The sequence below is a fragment of the Hyperolius riggenbachi genome, chromosome 3 (assembly GCF_040937935.1).
Source record: "Hyperolius riggenbachi isolate aHypRig1 chromosome 3, aHypRig1.pri, whole genome shotgun sequence".
In the NCBI taxonomy this organism is placed as follows: domain Eukaryota; kingdom Metazoa; phylum Chordata; class Amphibia; order Anura; family Hyperoliidae; genus Hyperolius; species Hyperolius riggenbachi.
This window is the reverse complement of record NC_090648.1, coordinates 490,871,952-490,895,280: the sequence shown is the minus strand read 5'-3', so window position 1 is coordinate 490,895,280 and position 23,329 is coordinate 490,871,952. Positions and strand designations below refer to the sequence as shown.

The window sequence follows — 23,329 nt, the reverse complement described above, 5'->3', positions numbered from 1 at the left end:
CTGAGATTCCGGGACACCCCAGAGGGACACATGAGATTCCGGGACACCCCAGAGGGGTACCTGAGATTCCAGGAAACCCCAGAGGGCCACCTGAGATTCCAGGAAACCCCAGAGGGGCACCAAAGATTCCGAGACTCCCCAGAGGGGCACCTGAGATTCCAGGAAACCCCAGAGGGGTACCTGAGATTCCAGGAAACCCCAGAGGGCCACCTGAGATTCCAGAAAACCCCAGAGAGGCACCAAAGATTCCGGGATACCCCAGAGGGGCACCTGAGATTCCAGGAAACCCCAGAGGGGCACCTGAGATTCCGGGGCACCCCAGAGGGGCACCTGAGATTCCGGGACACCCCAGCGAGGCGTCTGAAATTCTGGGAAACCCCAGAGGGGCACCTGAGATTCCGGGAGATCCCAGAGGGGCACCTGAGATTCTGAGACATCCTAGTGGAGTGTCTGAGATTCCGGGGGATCCCAGAGGGGCACCTGAGATTCCAGGACACCCCAGAGGAGCACCTGAGATTCCGGGACACCCCAGCGGGGCGTCTGAGATTCTGGAAGATCCCAGTGGGGCGTTTGATGTGTGTGGAATTCTCTTTATCCTCAGAACGTGTCACTGAATAGCAACATTGTAACAATGCATGGAAGCAGATCTGACAACACGAAATGTTCAGCACTGATCACAACAACTAAAACTCCCAGAAGCCCCACCGCTGTCAGGGGGGCTCCGGCAGCCGCTGCATCTCATATAATAATAATGCGTCCATCACCTTTCGCCAACATCGGCTTTTTTTAGCCTCCTCTGGCAAAGCGTCAGCGGTCTAATGAAATCGCTGTAAATAGAGCAGCCGTGTTTACAAGCGGAGGGGCTCGGGAAACCCCGGAGCAGAGAGACACCCAGCCATGGGGGGGGAGGCAGCCTGGTTAACCTCTGAGCTGCTGGAAGGTAATGGAGAAGCATTGCCAGAGCAGAGGCAGCAGCCTGACCAGTATAGGGCAGGTCTCTGTTTATACACAGGGCTATATTATACAGGACTACCGTATGTATACTGGACTATGTATACAGGGCTATACATACAGCACTATATATACAGGGCTATATACAAAAGTACAATGTACAAGACTATAATAGATAGGGCTATACATACAGCATTATAGATACAGGGCTGTATATTGTAAGTATAAGGCTATATACAGAACCATACATACAGGGCTATATATAGAAAATTATGCATACAGGGCTATATGTGGGGCTATATTAATAGGGCTATAATAATCAGGACTATATTGACAGCACTATATACATGGCTATATACCGGACTAAACGGTATATACACATGGTTATACATACAGGACTATAATATAATATAAAGGACTATACTTACAGCACAATGTATACAGGGCTATATACAGAACCATACATACAGGGCTATATATGGGGCTATAGTATAGGGCTAGCACTATACACATGGTGATATACAGGACTATATACTGGGCTATATATATAGGGCTATACATACTGGACTATATAAAAAGAATTAGACACACAGCACTATATATATACACATGACTATACTTACAGCACAATGTATACAGGGCTATATACAGCCTTTACTCACAGCACTATGTACAGGACTATACTTACAGGACTATATGACAGACTAATATAAATAGGGCTATATACATCACTATGTATAAAGGACTATAATATACAGGACTATATACATCACCATGTATACAGGATTATAATATACAGGGCTATATATACATCACCATGTATACAGGACAATAATATACTGGACTATATATACAGAGCTTTATACAGGACTGTAATATACAGGACTATATACATCACCATGTATACAGGACAATAATATACAGGGCTATATAAAGCCTATACTCACAGGCAGCACTATGTACAGGACTATATGACAGACTATATAAATAGGGCTATATACTGCACATCACTATGTATAAAGGACTATAATATACAGAACTATACATACAGGGCTATATACATCACCATACAGGATTATAATATACAGGACTATATATACACAGGGCTTTATACAGGACTATAATATACAGGACTATATATACACAGGGCTTTATACAACTATAATATACAGGACTATATATACATCACCATTTATACAGGACTATATATATACAGGGCTGTATACAGGACTATATATACAGGTCTATATACATCACCATGTATACAGGACAATAATATATTGGACTATGTACACAGAGCTATATATAGTGAGGTGCTGACCCCCAGCAGGTTGGGGAGGGGGACTCACCTGGACCGCTTGGCTGGATCTTCTAAGGACAGATTTGCAGGGGACCCCCCTGTCCAGTCTAGCAGCAGAGGCAAATGGGGGAGGGAGAAGAAGGGTCTGGAGACGTCACAGAATCCCCCCACATGTCAGCTGCAGTAATCCCCCCAGTCAGGCAGGCAGGAGAGCCGCACACACATGCCTGGCCCCGGTGCAGAGCCGCCTATGCCCTGATCTGGGCTTGCTGTGTTGCCATCCTCCTGTGATTGCTGAGGCTGCTGCCTCCCCTCCTCAGTCTATGGCTGTCTATGGCTGTCTCTCCTCCCTCTGCTCTGTGATATATGTACAGTACCACTCACACTGCTGGTCTGCTGCCTGGCTGCTGCTGCTGGGGAGAGATGGGGCTGCCTGCTAACTGACTGACTGACTGACTGGCTAACTGACTGCTGGAGCTACAACACTTCTCAACACTGCATGGCAACTACCTACTGAGACAGACTGAGGGGAGGGAGAGAGACATACTAGGGAGAGAGGCAGAGATGAAAGATACATGCTAGAGAGGGAGCAAGAGAGGCAGACAGAGGGAAGAGAGAGAGTGCAGCAGAGAGAGAGAGAGGGACAGACAAACAGATACAGAAAGAGGGAAGAGAGAGACAGAGCTGATTGAGGAGACAGGAGAGACAGAGGAGAGAGAGAGAGACATGGTAAGGAGAGATAGAGAGAGTAAGGAGAGAGAGAGACATGGGAAGGAGAGATAGAGAGAGACAGAGCAGGGAAGAGAAAGACAGAGGAAGGAGACAGGAGAGAAAGAGGGAAGAGAGAGACAGAGGAAGGAGAGATAGAGGGAAGAGAGAGAGAGGGACAGACAGATACAGAAAGAGGGAAGAGGGAGGCAGAGGAGAGAGAAGCGTGGGAAGGAGAGAGATAGAGACAGAGTAAGGAGAGAGAGACAGAGGAAGGAGAGAGAGGAAGGGGAGAGACAAAGGGAAGAGAGAGACAGAGAAAGGAGACAGAGGGAAGAGAGAGACAGAGGGAAGAGAGAGACAGAGAAAGGAGACAGAGGGAAGAGAGAGACAGAGAAAGGAGACAGAAGGAAGAGAGAGACAGAGAAAGGAGAGAGGGTGGGGGGGGGGGGGGAGAGACAGGGGAGGGGGAGACAAAGGGTGGGGGGGGGAGACAGTGTGGAGAGATGTAGGTGAGAGAGAAACAGAGGGGGGAAGAGACAGCCAGAGATAGAGGGGTGGGGGGCTACGTATTAGTACACTGTTGTTGAGTTTGCCGATCGCGAAACCAGGCACCCCATAGCAGAAATGTTATACTGCGCGGGGCGACAACTTGGAGGGAAAAGTATTTAACGCCGGGGAGTTTACCAATATTTTACTACGCAGTACCTGGCGCCCATTCTCACTTGAACCATCCCCTATAAACGCCTAGTCCATTTTCTCATGAGGTAGTCTCAGTATTTCCTTCATTCTTTACAAAAGCACCCCCTGGAAAGGATCTATAGTAAGCACCACACACAGGCTGAAAAGAGACGATGGGATCAAGTGCGGCATTTGCATGAATGACAGCAAAAGCTGGTACCGTCGTTTAGAAACCGCTGTCCATTAATTTGCATGGACACCGCTTGAGGGATGAACGCCACGGCTGTTATTTATTACTGTTCAGCACTGGAAAACTGGCCCTAACAGTGTAAATTTGCTGTCTCATCAAAATACCTCAGCACATGAACTCTTGCACAGGACAAAAAGAAACCATAGAGAAATGTTCCCTGTGTGTATTTAGAGAGTTTAGCCTGTCTGATCCCCCCCTCATCTGTGTCTAATCACCCCTGTAATTTGATATCTCACCTGTGTCAGCTCAGGATTCTCCTCTGCCACGGCAGGGCAGCTAATTTGTAAACACAGGATGTTAGCAATAGGTCTGCTTCCATGAAGGTAGGAAGTAGACACACTGCAGATTTATTGCAGGATTTGTATCAGCTGTAACAAAGTAATATTTTTCTTTAAAGTGGACCTGAACTCAGAATATCATTTCTGCTTTAAAAAGCTACTCAACAGTATAATAAGCATTAAACAAAAAACATTTCTTTGTTATAATTGATACAAATCCTAAAATAAATCTGCACTGTTTCTACTTCCTGATTCACGGAAGCAGACATATTGTTAACCTCCTGTGCTTTCAAATGGGCTTATCTGCCATCTCTGCCATAGGCAGTCATATGACACCCGGGGAGAGATCAGATTACAACTTGTGATTAGAAACAAATGAGGGGCAATTAAACAGGGTAAACTCTCTAAATACATACAGGGTGCATTTCTCTATGTATTTCTTCAGTCCCGTGCAAGAGTTCAGGTCCGGCTGTTATGCTGTTGCTTAACTTTTAAGAGCAGAGAAGACGTTCTGGGCTCAGGTCTGCTTTAGGCCTCTTTCACAGTGCGACGTTAAAGTCGCACGTTAGAAAATGTTTTAATGTGGACTAACGCACAGCAACACTAAGTCTGTGCAACATTCACAGCGCACACGTTGCGTTTGTGTGTAACGTGTAGCATTATTAGACAGTGCTGCATGCTGTGCGTTATACACGTTATTAGCTGCGTTGGACTGTCTGCACATGCTCAGTAATGACTTGGAAGCATACTTTTCATTGCCTGTATGTTCTACTGTATGCGACAATAAAAGGGCATAGAGTTGCGTTGTGACAGTTTTGGAACGTTGCGTTGTTAGTTTACGTTGCGACTTTAAGTCGCATCAAAACGCAACGTCCAACTGTGAAAGTAGTCTTAATGTCTAAACCACTGGCAACAAAAGTGAGTACACCCCTATGCAGCTACTGCATTGTACAGCACGAATCCGTCAAAAATGATAAGTGAAAACCGATCTTAGGCCTGATGTTGCGAAGTGTGGTAAAGTTGGCATGCGCAGGGAGCAATTTCACAGAGGAGCACGACTGTTAACCCTTAGCGACACGTGCTATGGTAACGGTTATGGTTTACGTTAAATCAATTTACATATCGGTCGCTGCGCTGCAGAAAACGTACCGCTAAATGTCTTCCTATTCCGGCTCCAGCATTTCCCATCCCAGCTCCGTCTCCTGATTCTCTGCGTCCCTCCAGGTGACCAACCTCTCTGAGCTTCCAACCAAGAATCCCAGGAGCTGGGCGTAGCTAGGCGAGAGGGGGCGTGACCAGAGGCGGGCTCAGGGGTGACCAGGTCAGGACAGGTCGCTAGAAGTGAGATATAGGTGGGGATAGTGGGAGTCAGGGGAATGTACATGGGTCAGGCCTGGAGTTAGCGCAGGATACCAACGCTGCCAATGCAATTTCCTGCTCATTCCCCACATAATTATGGGACGCTGCTTGTTGGGTTAATAACTCACTGATCTCTTGTGTGTCATGTGCTGGTTAATCTGTTATTCTATTTTACCTTTGTTATGTAGTCTAGTTCATTTTAAAGGGACCCTGAGCAGTAAAAAAAAAACCAAAAATGAATTCTAGACTTGCCTGGGGCTTCCTTCAGCCCCCCTGTAGCCCGAGGGGGCATCCTCTTTGGCTCTTCATTGGTTCCGCTGGCGGCTCTGGTAACTAGTGTCCATGTTTCCCTATCAGGGCCAGAGCTACCATAGGAAAAAATGGGCAATTGCCCCAGGGCCCCAGAGCCTGTAGGGGCCCCCAAGATGTCCCTCCCCATCTTAACTGTTGCTCCCCAGGGACTCTGCAGAGTCTGTTAAAGAGGAACTGTAACGACAAAACGGCCCCTGGGGGGTACTCACCTCGGGTGGGGGAAGCCTCAGGATCCTAATGAGGCTTCCCACGCCGTCCTGCGTCCCTCGGGGGTCTCGCTGTAGCCCTCCGTACAGCCGTGACGCAATATTTACCTTCCCGGCTCCTGCGCAGGCGCTCTGATGGCTGTCGGCGCCGAAGTAGGCGAAAATACCCGATCGCCGTCGGGTCTGCTCTACTGCGCAGGCGCAAGTTTCCGGCGCCTGCGCAGTAGAGCGGACCCGACGGAGATCGGGTATTTCCGTCTATTTCCGTGCCGAAAGTCGCCACAGCGCCCCCGCTGGAGCCAGCAAAGGTAAATATTGAACTGACAGTCGGCACAGTCGCCGGCTGTTCGGAGGGCTGCGGCGAGACCCCCGTGGGACAGAGGACGGCGTGGGAAGCCTCATTAGGATCCGGAGGCTTCCCCCACCCGAGGTGAGTACCCCCCAGGGGAGGTTTTTGTTGTTACAGAGTCTCTTTAAGTTGGGAGGTGATTGGGGGAGGGTCAGCAGCCAGCTCAGGGGCCCAGGAGGGAAATTTGGCTGCAACAAAGGGCCTCTAATGACGCTTTTTGGTCGGGGGGGGTGTCTGTTGGGGGGCCCCAGGCTAATTTTGCCCTAGGGCCTAATTGCTACTTGAACCGGCCCTGTTCCCTATGGCTCAGTGGGCGATATTACAGTGTAACTGTGTGCTGACCAGAAAGCTGTTAGGGGGTAATGGCCATTTTTAAAATGAAGGATGGAGAATTCCATTGATCACAGTGGACAAACAGGACGCAGGAGAGCAGAAAGAGATTGATGAGCAGCCTACATGGGAGGTAAGTATGACCTGTGTATGGTTATTTTGACTTTTAATTTTCAGTTCGGGTTTGCTTTAATGTCAGGGCAAAAGGTTGGGGGGGCACAACTGACTCCAGACACCAACGGAGACGGGGCACCAACTGACATGGCACCAACTGACACTGGAGGGAAACAGTTTAATCTGTGGCTGCGGGAAGTCTTGAAAGTTGTGAATTCAGAATGTAGAATTTTCTTCCATCGGAACATCAATAATTCTGGTGGATAAAGGGATGACTTTAAGTATAAAATGATGGGATGTTTTCCTCGGGCAGAATATAAAGACTTCCTCAAATAATAGTAAATACAAAATTTTAAACAGAGACGCCAACAAGAGTAAAAACATTTAAAGAAACGTTTAGAAAAGGGAAGTTATGGTGGACTCACCTCCCTCGTAGATGTAACAGAATGAAAGGCGTTATTTTCAAATCAAAAAAACATTTATTAAGTGCTCCAAAATGCACCGCGTTTCGCAGGTCACAACCTCGCTTCATCAGGCAAATAATGGAGAAAACAAGAAGAGTCTGTGCAGCAGCCAAGCGACCTCTGTCGAGGCAGAGGCGCTTAGCTGCTGCACAGACTCTTCTTGTTGCGAGGTTGTGACCTGCGAAACGCGTTGCATTTTAGAGCATTTTGAAAATAACGGCTTTCAGTCTGTTAAATCTATGAGGGAGGTGAGTCCACCATAACTTCCCCCTTTTAAACAGTTTTTAAACATTTTTACTCATGCTGGAGCTTGTGTTCAAAATTTTGTGTTCAGTCTAGTCCATCCCTGGTGGAGGGGTGTATCCCCATATCTTTCCATTCTACAGAGAGCGACTTCTTAACCTGAGTGGGGTCAGGTTCTAATTCTACCCACCCGCCTTTCCACTTGCCATTGGTTGCCTGTATGGTAACCCATGGTTGTGAGTATAACCCTTGTTACTTTTACAAATGACTCAATTGACTTAAAGGAATAGTGTAGGGCAGTGGTCCTGAAACTAAGGCCCGTGGGCTGAATGTGGCCCCCTGAGGCTTTTTTACCGGCCCCCCACACAGAAAATGTATTACTTATAGATGCAGTCAGCGACATCTTTAAATATTGGTGGTCAGTGCTGGCACCACTCATCCACATGGAAGCCAGAAAGCAGTAATTTCGCTGGTTTCCAATCAAATTCCACATCAGATGACACTACTGTCCAATTGGACTGCAGGTTGTCACCTGGGTATACTTCACTGTCTGGCCCGCAAAGACTTCTACATCATCTTATGTATACTCTGGCCCCCCAGCAGTCTAAAGTATGTTGACCCGGCCCTCGACCCAAAACGTTTGGGGACCCCTGGTGTAGGGGGTCGGGGGAAAATGAGATGAACTTACCCAGGGCTTCTAATGGTCCCCCGCAGACATCCTGTGCCCGCACAACCGCTCACCGATGCTCTGGATCCGCCTCCGGTGCACTTCTGGAATTTCAGACATTAAAGTCTGAAAACCACTGTCCTGCGTTGCCGTGTCCTCGCTTCCCCTGATGTCACCAGGAGTGTACTGCACAGGCCCAGTATGGTCTGTGCTTGCGCAGTACGCTCCTGGTGACATCAGCAGGCGCGAGGACACGGCAACGCAGGCGCAGTGGTTTTCAGACTTTAAAGTCTGAAATTCCAGAAGTGAACCGGAGGCGGGGCCGGAGCATCGGTGAGTGGCTGCGCGGGCACAGGACGTCTGCGGGGGGACCGTTCGAAGCCCCGGGTAAGTTCAGCTCATTTTCCCCCGACCCCCCCTACAGTATCCCTTTAAATACTACACTGTATTGGGCTCTTGGTTTCGTATCTTCATTCAAATAATATTAGAATGCTGATCCAGATATTTTATCCAGCTGCCTTTTGGACTCTGGAAGGTTTTTTTTTTTTTTTAAATCCTTTTGCATTTAATTGGCCTAATACTTACAGCCGTAGTCCACCTGCCCGGATTTCTCATTGTCGGTAAAGGTGAATCACTTGTTTGAAGCTAACCATTCCACAGGTATTTCCTTTTGGAAAAGTCAGTCATGTGACCCAAGGTCGTTTCAGAAGAATGACAATTACTGGGAGAGCAGGCGTTCCCTGGTTAATGAGCAGCTCTCACATCCAATTCTACAACCTGACCCCACCCAACTCCACTCTATGCTGATATTAACTTTTTGTGGCCAGCACTGCAGCTCAGTAAAATCTCATCTTCCATCCCTGCTCAATGTGTACCCTGATATGAACAGCCAATCACTTAAGCCCGTTCCATAGGACAAAGTGGCTGTTCATAAAGTTTCAATATTCAAACATTTGGTGGTAGACCTGCAGCACTTTCTCCTCAGTCCTGGTTGATAAATGGAAGGGGACCATAAGTATAATGATAACAATTGGAGTGGAGTATTCTTAACCACTCAAAACTAGTTGCTAGGATCCTGAAAGATTCGTGGACCAAGGAGAAAGAGAGAAGGTAGCACAATGAAAAAATGTGTGTGGCCATGACAGGATGCACAGGTGTAGTAGTTCTGCGCCTGCGCAGTACACTGTGGACAACGTAGACTAGATTGACAGCGGCATTCAGCCAGGCGCAGTAGAGTAGGTCGGCCTCTGCATCGGTGGGAACTCTAGGCCAGCGGCTGCGAGCAGAGATGCTGCGAAGGACGTCGCCTGTAAGAGGCTGGTGGAAGCCCCGGGTAAGTATATGGCACTTTTGCCGCCTGCCAGAAACAGTGCGTTTGCAGCCGTGCAGAGGCCCCTGTGAGCCAGCCCTTTGATATAAAAGCATAGTAGTGTATTTCCATATGAAGTTGGCCACATGGTAAATTTGCACTTACCCCATGGAGGTTTGGCTTGGTTGTGCCTCCTCTGTCTGGCTTGTAATGCTGACACTTGTACTTTTGTCTTCAGTAGTAAAGTCTGATCTCTGTGGTGACGAGTCGATTTTCAATTCCTCTTTCGGTGACGCTCAGGTGGTCTTTGCAGAAGTGCTCAGATGATTTACAGAAAAGGAACACAATGCAGGTCTGCTGTGCCTGGGCTAAAACCTTACCAAACCCTGTGGAACACATATGTAGAATCATAAAGTGTATAGCTTCCCTTTCATTTATTTAATAAGAATGAATACGCTCTCTATTCCTATTAATTTTCTGACAGTCACAGTTAAGGTCTTGCACCTGGCGACACCCATACAACAAGGTGCTGAAATTCATTCACTGGGTGTCACCAGGAAGAGGAAATGGCTGCAGAGACTCCCTGCTCACACCACTGCTCTGTCGAGCTGGGCGGGTCTAGTAGTGAGGACTCCTCCCCTTCAATACCCACCCAATGACTGACTCCTTGCAAACTCCAAAAGGACGGAGAATGTCACTAATGTCAGTGGCGTAGCTAAGGAGCTGAGGGCCCCGATGCAAATTTTACTATGGGCCCCCCCCCCAAGCACTCTATACATAACAATTGATACGGCGCACCAAAACCTGCCAATGGCAACTACAGTGTCAGAGGAGCAAGAAGGGGATGGGGAACAGCTTGTTAGTGATTACCACTACTCAAAGTATCTATAGAAGTGATTATTATGAGCACAGGGCCAATACAGAGCTAATACTGTAGTTGAGGGAGGGCCCTTCGGGACCCCTCTGGCCCAAGGGCCCCGATGCAGTCGCTACCTCTGCACCCCCTATTGCTACGCCCCTGACTAATGTATGCTACGTATATCTGCACCCAAACACTGCAGCATTCCCTATTACCTCAGGACACGCCCAGAAGGGGCGTGGCATCTGTAGACTGCAAGATTTACATTTTGCTGTAATTTTTGCAAAATTTTTGTGCAGATGAGAAAATGTGTGAAAATAGATGAGCATGTGAAAGCACATTTTCACATAGATTAAAATTTGCCGAAAATGTTGTCGCCGAGAAAATTCACTTTTGCCAAGTGCACTGAAGCCAGCAGCTAAGAAGATACATTTTCAAGAAAGTTTTTGTGGAAATGTGGATCTTGCAAAAATTTTCGTGAAAACTTCAAGTTAGCCAAAAATACAAATTGTAATGCAAAAATTAGAGAACTAATATATTCTGGAAAGATACAAGGTGTATTTCTTTTTTTATAGCGGTTCCCAAACTTTCCATTATTATCGCAGTAGAGCCGTTTGATTCCCAATCTGATCAGACGATGTGTGACCGTTTAGACTTGTGTCTGACTTCACTATAGTAATAACGTCCATCACCAATATCATTACTATATAATGCTGTAGCCTTGCTCTGCCTCCGGGAGACTGCGGGGCTGCGGGAAAGAAGTTGTACACCTGGCTGGGGGGTCCCGCAATCGGGAGGGCGACAGCGCTCCCCCCACACACGGCTGGCAGGCCCCGGGCCCCCCTGCTGCGCACACACATGAGCAGGCGGCAGCTGCACTATAACATTCAGTGGCTGCCGCTGCTCAGATTCCGGAGGCACTTCCGGTCTAGGTGCGAGGGGGTGGTTCCAGACACCCGGAACACCCCCTTCTGTGCGCCAGTGTTGTAAATCATATAATTCTTCAGCCTAACTTTATTAGGACACTGCCTTGAATCCATGGCAGCGGTATGCGGCCTTGAGTAAAATATGCCTATTATCAAGGGCATAGCAATGGCCATAGCAGCTATAGCAGCTGCTATGGGGCTCAGGAGCAGAGGGGGCCCAGGTGGTTCTTGATGTATTCACTATTACCTTTCATGTGTTCCCCACCCACTGACTTTGTCTCAGTGCCCATGAACTATGTGGAGTGTAGCGTGCTCGAGAATGTAAATTGCCAAACTAACTCATATCCATAGGGTAGGGGCAGGTGGCATTGCTCAAGAGTGCCTAAATCTGAGGGCCTCATGAAAGTTTTGCTATGGGGTCCCATAATCTCTAGCTACGCAACTGCCTAGTATTCTCCTCTCTCTCATAAGTCTGCACAAAGCAGGAAGTAAAATTCTTTGAGCAAAGTTTATACCTCTCTGTCATTACTTTTTGCTTTGTCATCACTCTTCAAGCCTTTAAAGCAGGGGTGTCAAACTCAAATACAAAGTGGGCCGACATTTAACACTGGGACCTAGCCACGGGCCCATCTCAATGGCCTCAATTCACTAAGCTTATCTCCTGTCTTTAATAACGTTTCTAGAGTTATCACCATGGTGACGAGGCATGTAGTATTCAGGAAACATTTTACCTCAGGCAAACCTAAAGTTAACTCTTTTGTCTTTAAGTTAACTCTTCAATCCTTAAAATAACTCCAGAATTCTAAAGTTAAAGACAGGCTGTTAATCGACTGCGTGTGAAAATAACTACAGAGGAGGTAACTTAAGGAATGAAGAGATAAGATAACTCACTGTGTGGAGGTAAGTTTTCTCTTGCCTTATTATCTCCAGCATGATCTTAGTGAATTGAGGTCAATGTCTAATAACCTCCACCCTCCCTTATAAATGTCTCTGGTGTCTAATAGCCCCCCCCTCCCTCCCTTATACAGTTTCCTGGTGTTTAGTGGCCCCTCCCTCCCCTATACAATTCCCTGGTGTCTATTGTCACCACCCCACTCCCCTATACAGATCCCTGGTGTCTAGTGGCCCTCCTCCACTCCCCTATACAGTTCCCTGGTGTCTAGTGGCTCTCTCTCCCCTATACAGTTTCCTGGTGTTTAGTGGCCCCTCCCTCCCCTATACAATTCCCTGGTGTCTATTGTGTCCCCCCCCCCACTCCCCTATACAGATCACTGGTGTCTAGTGGCCCTCCTCCACTCCCCTATACAGTTCCCTGGTGTCTAGTGGCCCTCCTCCACTCCCCTATACAGTTCCCTGGTGTCTAGTGGCCCTCCTCCACTCCCCTATACAGTTCCCTGGTGTCTAGGGGCCCTCCTCCACTCCCCTATACAATTCCCTGTTGTCTAGAAGCCCCTTCCCTCCCCTATACAGTTCCCTGGTGTCTAGTGCTTTCCCTCTCCCTTCCCATATGGCTTCCCTGGTGTTCTAGGGCTTCACCTCCAATATAGCTTCCCCGGTGGTCTAGAGTGGGCCAAGCATAATTCAGAATGGGGAAACCATTGTATGTGTAGTACTGATAATTAATAGAACATTAGTAGCAAAGAAAAGAGAAAGAGTCTCATTTTTATTTTCAATTATATAGCTTTTTTTTTTATAACATTGCATCATTCTCTAATATCTGTAGTTTACAAACTACCATACATTCCACATTGTAAACTATGAAACAGCAGAGCTAATGACCCTTTGAACTTTATAATAATAATAATAATCTGAACATTTGTATAGTGCTTTTCTCCTGTCGGACTCAAAGCACTCAAGAGCTGCAGCCACTGGGACGCGCTCAGGAGGCCACCCTGCAGTGTTAGGGAGTCTTGCCTTACACTCCTTACTGAATAGGTACTGACCCTAGCCAGGATGCGAACTCTGGTCTCCCATGTCAAAGGCGGTGCCCTTAACCAGTACTCTATCCAGGCTGCAGTAAAATCTTATCTGAAGTTGTCTTTCACTGTTTCTTTGATGTATAAATGCTTCAGAAAATAGCACTGCTTTCTGACTAAATTAGTCAGAGAGCTCAGAGAAGCTTTTTTGCATAGATAACATGTGAAGTTGCTTAAAGGACTTCCGAGACCAAATGTCCAAAAAAGTTAAAATACCTGCATCACTTTTGTAGGCACGAAGGACGCCGTCTGCGCCCTCCGTGCCGTTCCACCGGGTCGCTTAATAGCCCCCCGGGCCGGCTCACGGCCCGGGTCGGGCTCTCCTGCCTGCACTAACATGGCCGCATGAGCTGGCCGCGGCTGCGCATTCAGCATAGCCGCAAGTGCGGCTGCGCAGCTCTAGGGCCAACCCCCCCCCCCGATACACGCATCAGGCTGTTGCGTGGAGCGGGGGTTGGCCCTAGAGCGCGCAGCCAAGTTCAGCTATATAGGCTGAGAAAGAGTTCAAATATCATCAGCCTCATACCAATATAAAAAGTTTTTGTCCTTATTCAAGCCCTTCTCCACAGCTTTGAACCAATTTTTCTGCTATTAATCGATCATTTGACGTTTTAAAGCCACCCTTCAAGGCAGTGACACGAATATCATACATGCTGTGTCCGTTGGAACGAAAGTGTGTAGCAACTGGGAGTTCAGATTTGGTATCGTTAATAGTGTGCCTTTAGTACTTTTAGCCATAGACCCTGAACAAGCATGCAGCATATCAGGTGTTTCTGGCATTATTGTCAGATCTGAATAGATTAGCTGCATGCTTGTTTCAGGTGTTATTCAGTAGAGTGACTAGATTTTTGTGGGTCCAACCTGGGACGGGGAGGGGGGAGGGGGGGGCGGCGCGTGGAGCGCGCCGCGGCGAAAAGTGGGGAGGACTGAGGAGCGCGCAGCGGCGAAGACTGGGGGGAGGGGGCGGCGGAAAATGGGCGTGGCCATGACATTGTATGGGCGGAGCTAACGTAATGATGTAGCAGCGAGGCATAAGAAAGCAGTGTTTACGCCATGATGTGGACAAACGAGACTTTGCATCATGGGTGTGCAGAAACTGTGTGATGCTAATAGTATACCGTAACCACAAAGCAGAAAACATAGCCATCTATGACCATTAAATAATAAATGCAGCAACAGTTACCCCGGACACCAGAAAATAAACGCAATAGGCAACATGTCAGCACAAAATAACCGCAATGCGGGCAACATGTCTGTATAAAATAAATGCAATGCAGGCAAACATGTCAGTACAAAATAAATGCAATGCGGGCAAACATGTCAGTACAAAATAAATGCAATGCGGGCAAACATGTCAGTACAAAATAAACGCAATGCGGTCATACATGTCACTACAAAATAAACACAATGCGGGCAACATGTCAGTACAAAATAAACGCAATGCAGGCAAACATTTCACCAGAAAAGAAACGCAATGCGGGCAAACATTTCACCAGAAAAGAAACGTAATGTGGGCAAACATTTCACCAGACAAGAAACGCAATGCGGGCAAACATTTCACCAGAAAAAAAAACGCAATGCGGGCAAACATTTCACCTGGAAAAGAAACGCAATGCGGGCAAACATTTCACCAGACAAGAAACGCAATGCGGGCAAACATTTCACCTGGAAAAGAAACGCAATGTGGGCAAACATTTCACCAGAAAAGAAACGCAATGCGGGCAAAAATTTCACCAGAAAAGAAACGCAATGTGGGCAAACATTTCACCTGGAAAAGAAACGCAATGCGGGCAAACATTTCACCAGAAAAGAAACGCAATGCGGGCAAACATTTCACCTGGAAAAAAAGACACAATGCGGGCAAACATTTCACCTGGAAAAGAAACGCAATGCGGGCAAACATTTCACCAGAAAAGAAACGCAATGCGGGCAAACATTTCACCTGGAAAAAAAGACACAATGCGGGCAAACATTTCACCTAGAAAAGAAACGCAATGCGGGCAAACATTTCACCAGAAAAGAAACGCAATGCGGGCAAACATTTCACCAGAAAAGAAATGCAATGCGGGCAAACATTTCACCTGGAAAAAAAGACACAATGCAGGCAAACATTTCACCTGGAAAAGAAAGCATTTACTCACCTGGCAGAAGTCTCCGGCCTCTGGCGCGCTGCTCCCGGGACCACCTTCCTCCTGCTTGTCTCCCGCGCTGACAGGGCTACGGCAAGATGGCGCCCAAAGCCCTGTACTGGAGGCACAAATAGTCTCCAGTACAGGGCTTCGGCAGCCATCTTGCCCTACCCCTGCTCGCCTGACGGTGTCGGAACAGACACCGGAAGACGAGGCTGGAGCGGGGCTGCGGGCAATGAACTGGCACGGCGTCTATAGACGCCGCTGCCAGTTCATGCAGAAACAGTGGCCAGAGTCCCGAGGCCGGGACGTCCCGCTGCTGAAAGCGGGACGTTTTCCGGGACCTCATGCTGCCTGGGACAGCGGACCCCGAATCCGGGACGCGTCCCGGGCAATCCGGGACGTCTGGTCACTCTATATTCAGTCACTACTGCAGTGAAATAGATCAGCAGGGCTGCCTGTCAACTAGTAATGTTTAAAAGGAAATAAATATGGCAGCCTTCGTATTCTTCTCACTTCAGTTGTCCTTTAAGTGCAGCCACTACCTCCTCCAGGCCCCCAATGCTGCGATAATTCACTCCCTTTTATGCAGCCCAGTATTTCTCCCCTGCACCTTTCCTTGTTAATTGTTGTGGCCAGGATATTCAGACCTGTGTTTTCTTGGCATTCCCTTTCCTTAACCATTTAAGCCTAACTGGACGAAATTTCTCGTCCAGTTAGGCTGCGCGCACTCCCGCGGGTCGCATGCGCTCCTGCGGGCCCCCCCGTGCGTGCTCTCGCCGCCGGCTGCTAGCCCAGCCCCCCCCCCCGGAGAAAAGCTGCGGCTTTTCTGAGTTAAAAAAGTTCCTGGTCTTCTTTCTTCTTTTTGGGAGCGAGATCGATCGCTCCCAGGACTTTTTGACTGTGGCCATCTTGTGGCCAAATAGCAAACTACACCAAAAATGACTTTCTATTTAATAAATACATTTTTAGACATTTAAAATCCCCCGTTTACCTCCCACATCAAAAAATACCCACATAAAAATTTTAATAAAATAAAAAATTACAATAATAATAATAAAAAAAAGACATAAATAGTTACCTAAGGGTCTGAACTTTTTAAATATTCATGTCAAAGGAGTATATCAATATGATTTAATAAATTATGGGCTTTTAAATAGTGATGGACACAAATTGAAAAAATGCACCTTTCATTCCAAATTAAATATTAGCGCCATACATTGTGATAGGGACATAACTTAAATGGTGTAATAAGCGGGGCAAATTGGCAAATAAAGTACATGGGTTTTAATTATGGTAGCATGTATTAATTTCAAACTATAATGGCCAAAAGCTGAGAAATAATGATTTTTCTCCATTTCTTTCTTAATATTCCTGTTAAAATGGATTTAGAATAAATTAATTCTCAGCAAAATGTATCACCCACAGAAAACCTAATTGGTGGCGGAAAAAACAAGATGTAGATCAATTAATTGTGATGAGTAGTGATAAAGATATTGGCAAATGAATGGGAGGTGAACGTTGCTCAGATGCAAAAAAATCTTAACCCTGTGGGCTTAAGTGGTTAAAGTACTTACCAGGGGGTAAATTGCTGCAAATGGGAATGTCACTGTTAGTGCATACATTACTCAGTTTGCTCAGTGTTGCCTGTGACTCGTGTAAAAGTCGATCCCTATACTTATGAAGTGAACCAGACCTACATTTCTAGACTTATACTCGAGTATATACAGTAATTTCCAGCCCCGTTTCTATGGGCGTGCGATACGTGCAATCGACCGGGACGCTGGATTGTAGTGGCAGGAGGGGAGCGCAGAGGTGGTGGGGGCGGGTATAATAGTAATAACTCACCTTCGTTCAGCAGAATAGCCGATCTCACACAGCTTCAATGTACTTCCTTTCCCTGCATCTGTTTCAGTAACAGCGCCCCCTGTGATGATGTTCCACATGTCAACACAGGGGGTGCTGTTACTGAGACAGATGCCAGGAAAGGAAGGACATTGAAGCTGCGTGGGATCGGCTATGTATTCGGCTGAAGGAAAGTGAGTTATTACAATTATGCACGCTCCTACCAAGCTGCAGTCACTTACTTACCTAACCTATACTGGCACCTACCTATCTAACCTATACTGCAGCACCTACCTATCTAACCTATACTGCAGCACCTACCTACCTACCTAATCTATACTGCAGCATCTACCTACCTAACCTATACTGCAGTCACTTACCTACCTAACCTATACTGCAGCCCCTACTTACCTAACCTATACTGCAGTCACTAACCTACCTAACCTATACTGCAGTCACTTACCTACCTAACCTATACAGCAGTCATTTACCTACCTAACCAATACAGCAGTCACTTACCTACTTAACCTATACTGCAGTCACCTACCTATCTAACCTATACTGCAGTCACTTACCTACCTAACTTATACTGCAGTCACCTACCTATCTAAGCTATACTGCAATCACCTACCTACCTAACCTATACAGCAGTCACTTACCTACCTAACCTATACTGCAGTCACCTACCTATCTAACCTATACTGCAGTCACTTACCTACCTAACCTATACTGCAGTCACCTACCTATCTAAGCTATACTGCAATCACCTTCCTACCTAACCTATACAGCAGTCACTTACCTACCTAACCTTTACTGCAGTCAACTACCGATCTACACACAGAAGTGCCGAGTGTTGTTTGTTTTGCTAGATGCTGTAACTCCTTTTTCTATTGCCTGAGGAAGCGGGCGCTGACCCGTGAAACGCGTTGCTTTGTTTTATCTGGAGTTCGTTAATAGACTGAATGTACAGTCGTGTTGTGTCTGCTTGGAGGGGTAAGTCCACCACTGCCTCCTCTAATTACCAAATTTTTGGCTTTTAAGCTCATTTAAAACCCCTTTTATCCTTTTGGCGCCTCTGTTCTCTCCTATATACCTATCTAACTTATACTGCAGCCACCTACCTATCTAACCTATACTGCAGTCACCTACCTATCTAACCTATACTGCAGTCACTTACCTACCTAACCTATGCAGCAGACACCTACCTATCTAACCTATACTGGGGGCACCTACCTATCTAACGTATACTGCAGGCACCTAGCTAATTAACACATACTGGTGGCACCTACGTAGCTAACCTATACTGTGGGCTCCACGGTGAGGGGGGGGGGGGCGATTTTTACACCCTCGCCCTGGGTGAAATTTAGCCCAGAAACTGCCCTGGTAATTGCATCACTATATTTGCATTTTAATAGTTGCGTTAATAAGATCATGAGTAGAAGTTTTAGCGCACGCAGGATAAACTCTCCCGCCCTGCGAACACGCTTCATACTTATTAATAGATGCTGCAACTGAGTTAGCAGAGGCATTAATAGTTAAGTCATTAATGATAAGGCATTATAACTATAATTAGTTCAGCAGCATTGGGGTAATTAGCCGCTTTATTTAGTGGCTGAATCTGTCTGAGGACAATCGGCAGACCAGAGATTGCCGCACACGAATGCAAATGATAATTTACTATTAATGTTTCTTTTGTGTTGTAGCCTACAGGCTGATTACCAGAACACGCTTCAAATATATTAAATATACTGAGCAAGCATTTGGGTTATGGCGAGGTGAGCCAAACGCGGCTCCGAAGATTTCCACGCCAAATTATTGCATTATGCCAATTCAATTCTAAAAGCCAAATACGGAAAAGGCCCAGAGCAAAGTCATTGAAGCAATATTTAAAGGACAACTGAAGTGAAAGCAATACGGAGGCTAAGCTATACAACAATCCTACTAATATTATAAATAGGAAAGTTTGGACGTTTGGATGTTTGGACGTTTGTTACTCGATCAAAAATGGCTGAACGGCCATACTTTTTATTCCTATAATCAAAAAGTGGGCGAAGACAAATGCAAATTTCACTGGGATAATGTAAACTGCAGCCATTCTTACACTGTTAATGGCAGGGTTCTCAAACTTTGCACAGTTGGTCATTGGGTGACTGGGATTAATATTCAGAAAAGTGGGTGGAGCCTATAAAAGCCAATCAAAATTCACCTATTGATTTTCAAGGTGAATGTTTAATTGCTGCTGTTATTGCACTGTTAATGGTACACGCCTCGAACCTGGTACAGTTGGTCATTGGGTGACTGAGGTTCAAATTCAGAAAAGGGGTTGGAGCCACAAACAGCCAATCAGATTTGTTTCATTTCAATGCAGAATATTGATGTCAAAGACCACAAAGCTTCCAAACTAGGTCATTGAGTAATTGAGTAATTGTGTGTGAGAATTAGAAAAAGTTAGTGGATCCAACACCAGCCAAATACGTATCCGGGCAACGCCGGGCCATCAGATAGTATATACATATAGGGCTTGATTCATCAAGCATAGCGTGCGCTGGTTACTTACACGCACTCCTTGTAACTAACAGCCGCTCCACTCCGCCCTCCCTGAGCCCCGGCAGGTCCCGTGACTTTAATGGACGTGATCCCGGCGCTTTAAATGGCCCAATAGGATGCCTTTCACTTGACAAGCAGCCAACTGGGCCAATCGACGTGCAGGGATCACGTCCTATTAAGCCACTGGACCAGCCGGAGCTCAGGGTGGGAGGAGTGGAGCGGCTGCTAGTTACAAGGAGCGAGTGTAAGTTACCAGCCCATGCTACACTGTACTACCGCAGCATTGCGTGGATTGAATCAAGCCCCTAGGGAGGCATACATTTGAAAAAGTCGGGAGCTAATTTAGGTATGACGTTAAATAACGATATTACTAGCAATATCGGTAAATAACAATTTAAGCGCAACGTTAAATAACAAAAACGGTAAACAACAATTTGATTGTGGTATTAAATTATCGGTAAATTTACTATTAATGTTGAACCTAACTATAACATAACCTCTCCCTATTCTCACACAGAACCCTCCCCTGGTGGTGCCTAACCCTAAGAGCCCCCCTCCCCCGATGGTGCCTAACCATAAGATTCCCCTGGTGCTGCCTAAAACTAAGACCCCCCTGATGGTGCCTAACCCTAAGACCCCCCTAGAGGACCCTAACCCTAAGACCCCCCTGGTGGTGCCTAACCCGAAGACCCCCCTGGTGGTGCCTAACCCTAAGACCCCCCCTGATGGTGCCTAACCCTAAGACCCCCCTGGTGGACCCTAACCCTAAGACCCCCCTGGTGGTGCCTAACCCTAAGACACACCTGGTGGTGCCTAACCCTAAGATCCCACTGGAGGTACCTAACCTTAAAGGATACCTGAGGTGACATGTGACATGATGTGATAGACATGTGTATGTACAGTGCCTAGCACACAAATAACTAGGCTGTGTTCCTTTTTTTCCTTTCTCTGCCTGAAAGAGTTAAATATCAGGTATGTAAGTGTCATTTAACACCGCCTGATCCCTGCTAACAATAATGCAATAAATTTCAATACAATTGCAGCCCCCCCCCCCCACCCCCCTATATTACGATAAATAACAATTGCGCCCATTTTTGGGCTCAATGTTTTCACCTGCTCCTCTGAGGGAGTGTCTATTAGTGATGAGCGTGAATTTCACACACTCGTAATTTTGCATCATAATTCGTAATTACGTTGTGAAATTATAATGCAAAATTCCAGGTAACATCATAATTGTGTTTTTAAATATAATCTGGGACCATAATTTTGCAATTTCGCATTATTTTCATGTACGGTAGTTTTTGTGTCAACTTGAGTGGCTAATTGCAAAGCCCCCGTACAGGCCATCGTCATGAAAGTTGCTACTAGAGTGAGAACAATAAAAAAAAAATTCAAAAAGACCTGGCAGTATTTGAGAACATGGACCTTAAAAATGCAAAGGAAAGATGGTTTTTAACTACAAAATGACCTTTTCACGCCAACGGGCATGACCGCGGCAGCAGCCCCAGGACAGCCTAACGCCGATTGGCGTCAAGTCCTGGGGCTGGGTTTTGCGGAGATCGCGCGCGCAGATGCATGCACATCTCAGCTTGGAAGGCGGGAACTCCGCTCCGCCTTCAGTCTCCCAGCGGCGATCGGAGACTGTTAGACGGCGAAACCGCAGACTATTTAGTAAGTACAGTGCTGTGACCTACAGCAGCGCTGTACTGGGGACAGCCATGTCACACTGGGGGACACAGGAGCGATCGGCATTGATAGGGTGAAGCCTATCACAGTCGATCGCTGTGACAGGCAGACGGGGGAGGGAGGGGAATTAAAATAATAAAAAAAACAAGGAAATTTAATAAAAAATAAAGACATAAATATTTATTTATAAATAAACAAATAAACATCTGGGGGGTGATCTGACCCCACCAACAGAAAGCTCTGTTGGTGGGGAGAAAAGAAGGGGGGGAGATCACTTGTGTGCTGAGTTGTGCGGCCCTGCAGCGAGCCCTTGAAGCTGCAGTGGCCTGATTAGGAAAAAATAGCCTGGTTACTAGGGGGGGTTTAACACCATGGTCCTCAAGTGGTTAAACTCAGAAAAATGACAATTTAAATACCAGGCTTTTTTTTTATTACTTATTCCCACTATTCGCATGTAGCAATTTTGGTGATGCTAGCCTGAATGGGGGCTTTGCAATTAACCGCTGAAATCAACACGAAATGATGCTAAAATTAACCAAAATTACGAATGGATTACACAAAATCAGTTGAATGTCCAAACCCTAATTATGTGTAGCCGTAATTGGAAAAATGTATGCGAAATGTCACATAATCCTAATAAGCAGATTACAATCTTCACTAGTGTTTCTACTGAAACCAGGGAAATTACCTTAAAAATGGGTATCCCGAATAATCATTGGGCAAAAAAAATTGAAGGTGTGTACCAGAACCTCTTTAACAGTGAAATAAAAATATTGGAACTCAGGAAGATGACCCAGCACCGTCAAAGTAATTCATTTAAGCTCTTTATTTGAGCATCAAAGATAAAGGCAGGATACAGCGTTTAGAAAGACGTTAATGCACCACAAATAGCAACGTTTTGTTAGGACACCTTCCCTTTGTCAAGCCTGCAATGCTTCTGCCAAAATGATCAAACATCCGTCCTTAAATAGTAGGCTCTCAACCAATGAGCCAATCAAAAGATAGACAGAATGGATTGTTTCTCCACCACTCGAAAGGGTGGTGGAGATACATTGATGACATTTTTGTCATCTGGGCGGGACCACTTTCGACCTTTGATGACAGGATAGCACAGCTGCATGCCCAATGTCCCGCGATTTCCCTTACGGTTCATAGTGATCTTAGTTCTGTATCCTTCCTGGACACTATGGTGTCCAAGGTGGATGGTAAATTGATGACTGATATCTGCACAAAGAGCACAGATTGCAATTCTATATTAGTAGCAAAAAAGTTTCTGTACCGTGTTAGCCAAACAAATTATATAGGTAGAAAAAAAACGTTTTGTAAGAAATAATACCTTTTAATGGCTAACTAATAGAGTTAAATGATGCAAGCTTTCTGGGATCTAGTCCCCTTCTTCAGGCATATTTCCGGATGTAAGCTGAAGTTAAACACTGATGCAGATAAATGGTAAACACGAAGATGACAGTTGTGTTGGTTACTGTTTATCCGTTAGGTGTCAGGTGATCAGCAGGCTGGAGCCAGTGAGTTAGTGCAACCATACATGAAATCCAGCAGGTTTCTGAAGATCATGAAGCCAAATCAATCATGTTACATAAGGTGTCATAAATCCTGTTCCACAATTTAAACCTTCTGTTAATGTCTTGAACATTTTCATAAATTTGTACTCAGAAACTTTTCTTGATTGATGATTTTTGAAGTTACCCTTAAGAACAAGTACTTTTAGATCTTGCATGCTGTGTCCTGGTTCACAGAAGTGTTGGCCCACTGGTGTGTCCATTTTACCCTCATTAATTTTAAAGCGGTGATGGTTCATTCTTGTGCGCAGTTTTTGTCCTGT

The 23,329-nt window shown here is 46.2% G+C and overlaps 2 protein-coding genes across 2 annotated transcripts in view; one reads left to right on the top strand and one right to left on the bottom strand.

Annotated features, from left to right (window-relative positions):
* LOC137560789 (uncharacterized) overlaps positions 1-3,365 on the bottom strand; it is a 308,947-nt gene extending 305,582 nt beyond the window's left edge. Inside the window, exon 1 of the mRNA XM_068271931.1 lies at positions 2,301-3,365. The gene's annotated coding sequence lies outside the window, so the exon portion shown is untranslated. The remainder of the gene's footprint in view (positions 1-2,300) is intronic.
* Positions 1-23,329, top strand: part of PHF21B (PHD finger protein 21B) — a 553,372-nt gene that overhangs the window by 496,435 nt on the left and 33,608 nt on the right. The window lies entirely within an intron of this gene.